Source organism: Pterocles gutturalis, unplaced genomic scaffold (assembly GCF_000699245.1).
Source record: "Pterocles gutturalis isolate BGI_N339 unplaced genomic scaffold, ASM69924v1 scaffold970, whole genome shotgun sequence".
NCBI classification, from domain to species: Eukaryota; Metazoa; Chordata; class Aves; order Pterocliformes; family Pteroclidae; genus Pterocles; species Pterocles gutturalis.
The window spans coordinates 76,015-80,354 of record NW_010137894.1 but is presented as its reverse complement, the minus strand read 5'-3'; the positions used below and the strand labels follow the sequence as shown (position 1 = coordinate 80,354).

General features: G+C 35.4%; 1 protein-coding gene across 1 annotated transcript in view; it reads right to left on the bottom strand.

Annotated features, from left to right (window-relative positions):
* The window catches only part of PIK3C2G (phosphatidylinositol-4-phosphate 3-kinase, catalytic subunit type 2 gamma), a gene marked incomplete at its 3' end in the record, with an annotated part of 122,058 nt that overhangs the window by 43,453 nt on the left and 74,265 nt on the right, over positions 1 to 4,340 (bottom strand).

Below are 4,340 nucleotides of genomic sequence, written 5' to 3'. Positions count from 1 at the left end.
TTCAGCAGAAGAACAACACACTTGGATGAACAAAACCGGATAGGTTCAAATCTGTACAGGCACTGTATGGGAAAAACAGTGCCTCCTTAACTGTCTGGGTACTTTCAAAAGGATAAAAAAAAATTAAGGATACAAAGTGGACAGTGAACCTAATTTACTCTGATTTCAAAAAGCTTTAGTTGAATGCCCTCCACAAGAAGCTGTGACTGAAAATAAATAAACAATGGTAAAGGACAAACTACTATCCAGGCTTGATGACTAGAGAAAGCATCAAAACAGCAACAATAAACACCTACTCTTCAAGGCAGACAAAGATAACAGAAGTACTTCTGAAATTCATGACAGCAATTTGTGCTGCTCGTATGTTCTAAGACTCAACTTGTGGTTTTGGTGTTTAATTTGGGGCAGTTAGAGACACCTTCCTTTCAGAAGTGATGGACTTCTTGCCTCATAAATTCAAGCCCCTTTAGGCCTTGTCACCTTGGACACTATTTCACCTTTCAGTCTTTATGCAAAGACTTATGTGTATGACAATTTTTAAACATCTGTATAATTTTATTAAGATCATTGAGGCTACTAAGATGCTTTAAGTCATGAAATGAAATCTTTCCAGGGTTTCAGTCAGAGACTTTTAGAGGGTGGCATACAGGAAGCACTGAAAGTGGATGGTGGCAAAGAATTAGGAGTTACCCGTTCACATAAACTAATAACTTCAGACCGATCACATCAGAAAAATAAATTTAAACTGCAGAAAATGAATTAATAAATAGGCATATGGAAAATTCCTAATGAAATCTTTCAGCAGGTAATAAAGGTTCGTCCAATAGTTTTCATGCACAAATTTAGAAAATAAAAAGTGATTATACTTCAAGTTTTTACTTTTGAGTCTCAGACTCTTCCTTTGAGGAGTACCCTAAATAAAATATAGAAAAGGCAAAAAGAACAAAGTGAAATGTGAAATTCTCATATTGCTATTTTCCTTCTTCCCCACTTTTTTGTATTGTTAGGAAAAAGATGGAACACATGTAGATACAATGTAGTCAAAGGACATAGAACTTTTTTTTTCCCTGATTGTATGCCAATGTTTCTCTTTTAGAAAGAAATACCTGAAAAGCATACATTTTTTTTTCAAACAAACACTTCCAGTGAGATAGTAACACTCATTTTATGTTATTAACACTAAAAATGAAATTTGTTACTTTTAAAATAAAAAGACGCACTTCTACTTTTTTACATGCTCAGACTTTTTAAGTGTTTTTCAGTACAGGAAAACACTGACATAGGAAGAAAGTGTGGGAAACATAATTTTCCCATATTTTTGAAACTTCTTTCAAAAAAAATTGAATTTCCCAATAGAATAGTTAGGCTGCCTCTAGTAATTAACTTCGTAGAAGAAAACCAGCTTAGCAGACTTAACTTCTGTGAAAACCCTGCCAAGACACAGGATTAGTTTGGCAAAGAGACAAGAGAGTCTCTGTGATTCAGATCAGGGAAAAGAACGGCCAGTGAATGTTGTAAATAATCAGGATGACTGGATATTTAAGAAAACAGAATGGACACCTAGGTTATCAAAAGGTCAATATATATGGACTACTCCATAACTTGCCATCAGGTTTCAGACTGCATATCACTGACTGAAAAAATATAGATGACAGTGCTGGAAGTGACTGGTAGTGGAGAGGATGAGACTGCTGAAGTTAGACTTAGATCAGTTAGCACAGGATTTAAATAAAACTCTTATTGCTTAATTCACCAAAGAAGAAATGTTCAAAAGGAACTGGTCAGAACTGAAAAGAGGAAAACAAACGCAAAGAAAGCATTGCAGATAGAACCATGAGCCAGACACCTTCCACACCATTTCATGACTGACCGAGTCCCATATGATTACCTGGATAATATTACAACTATTTCAGCTGGAGTGGGTCTAAGATGTTTTCTACAGAATACTCAGGAGATAAAGAACAGGATGGTTATATGAAATGAACCAAGAAACATTTCTTCATACAGTTTGAAGTGTACCTGCAGAATTCATTGCTTTAGGGGAATGTGGGGTCAAATTTGGCAGCTGGATTAGAGAATGAAAGAAGGACCATTTTATTACCACTAACAAAATGTGTCATCCCATACGACTTAAAAAAAAAAAAAAACAAACAACCAAAACCCCCCAAAAACCCAAACCATAAAGATAATGAAATCTCATGGTTCAGTAGGAAAGTTCCCCGTGGGACTATGGGAATAATTTTTCTGACAAACTCTGCTATTATGCTGTTGGTTAGATGCATCATATGTTTTTCTCCAACACTTCTGAAACATTAGTTCCCAGATCCAAGTAAAGACAGGTATTTAGTACTATTTAAAATATTTGCTGCACTGTGAAGGTACATGGAACTGGAAAAGACAAAGTTCCTGATTCTGCTTCCCACTGAAATCAGTAAGAGCTGAGCTACTGATTTGTGCCTTGGACTCAAAACTGAGCAGATTTATTGGAAATCAATTAAAGATGAAGGCAAGAATTAGAAAAGTTAACTTATCCCTTATTGGGGTGTTATACAAACATGAATGCAAAAGTGAACATGAGTGCATGAATCATATCAGCTTCAAAGGGTTCTCTGAAGACTCATATTGGATTTGATACAGCGTGTAATTCTCAAAGCTGCCATATATACCTTTCATGTTATTTACACCAGAAAAAAACATTCCATATGCAGAATACTGGAAAGGGCTTATCCTCATGAGGCTTTGTGAGGAATAAGAGTTTGTTAGTGGCAAAAAGCACTTCCTGAGAACAGAAAGCAGACAGCTGCGGCAAGCAAGTTATCATCCTAAATTACTATTTTAAGAAGTTCAGACAGGGACTCCTTTTCTATAAGCCTTCATTCATTTGCATGGATTACGTTCTGAAAAAAAGAAGAATTGGTTTGTGTGATGTGCGTAAAGACCAGCTGCATGTATAGGGATTTGTATCAGATACTTTTAATTCTTTAAAGCCACCTATAGAACGTCACAAGTATGTTTATAGCACCTACTGTACCCCAACCCCAACAGTCAGCACTAATAATTCTAAAGACTTGAAAGCATTGTGCTGCTGTTTTATCAGTATGATTTTAGGGGTATGATATTGTTGGAGGTGCAAAGAACTCAAAGAAAAGACTATTAAGAATTCAAATAAACATCTCATATAAAAAGCTATTAAAGAAACCAGAGGTTAAACCTGTTTCAGGACTCTCCTTGTTAGAATGAGTAGACACAAATGGCACAGAGGGTATAAAATTTTGAGAAAGCCTGACATTTATGGGATGTAGAAATTTAATACCCTTGTGTTCATGTGTTACAAATAATATGTTACATTTAATGAAGATGCATACAGCTCATGAGAGCTATAGTCATTAATATTGTATCTGCTCAGTTGCATGTAGGTATGAGGAAGACAACCATTGTCCCGTGACGTTCACAACCTACTCTTAAGTGAGCCCTAGTTTTACTAAAGAATCATGAAGGCACTCCATGAATGGAGGTCCTAAAATGTATTATTTTATTTTATAGTTTAAAAAAATACATATTGCATGGAGAAACAGGAAAAAATGGCTGCTGTTTATGCAAGTGACTATATTTTAAGTCATTTTCTTAGACTTATAACAAGTTGCAGCATGATTGAGTTGCAAAATAGTAAAATTAACATTTATTCTTGTCAATTCTATTACATAATTTCTGTTTAAATTTTGTCATTGTGTCCCCAACTCCATATTTGCTTCGTCCTGTGATTCAAACTAGTAATTCTTTGCTCATGTAAAATTACTGCTCAAGGAAATTCCTGTTAGGCTCCAATAGGATGTTTGCTGGAGTGAGGGATGCAGCACTTGACTCAGAGTGTGCCTGAGTACCTTTTTTTTTATTACTCTGTTCTGCTTTATTCTTTCCACAGCAAATAAGTAGGATTAAGAGAGCATATCTTGAACGATTGATAATAATTCTGAACCCTGCAACTAAATCTCTTAACTGTCTTGCTTAGAAGTACTTATTAGCCCCATCAGCTTCCTTCCCTCATATCAATACTCCCACGTTGTTATTTCTGTCTAACACACTGAGATAGTCTAGAACAGTCAAAGGCCAGCTTAAAAAAACAAAAACAAACAAGTAAAAAAGGAACAATTAGCTCAAACTTAATTCTGGGACTAGTTCTGGAAATTATTAGAAAACATGAAGGAAAGACATGCACACACACACACACACACACAACTCATCTTGTCAGTATTAGGGATCATTTATCCATTTTCTACTCTGCTGTAACTGTTTCTTTGTGTTTTGCATATACTGGCATTATCCTGTTGATTCATATTGCA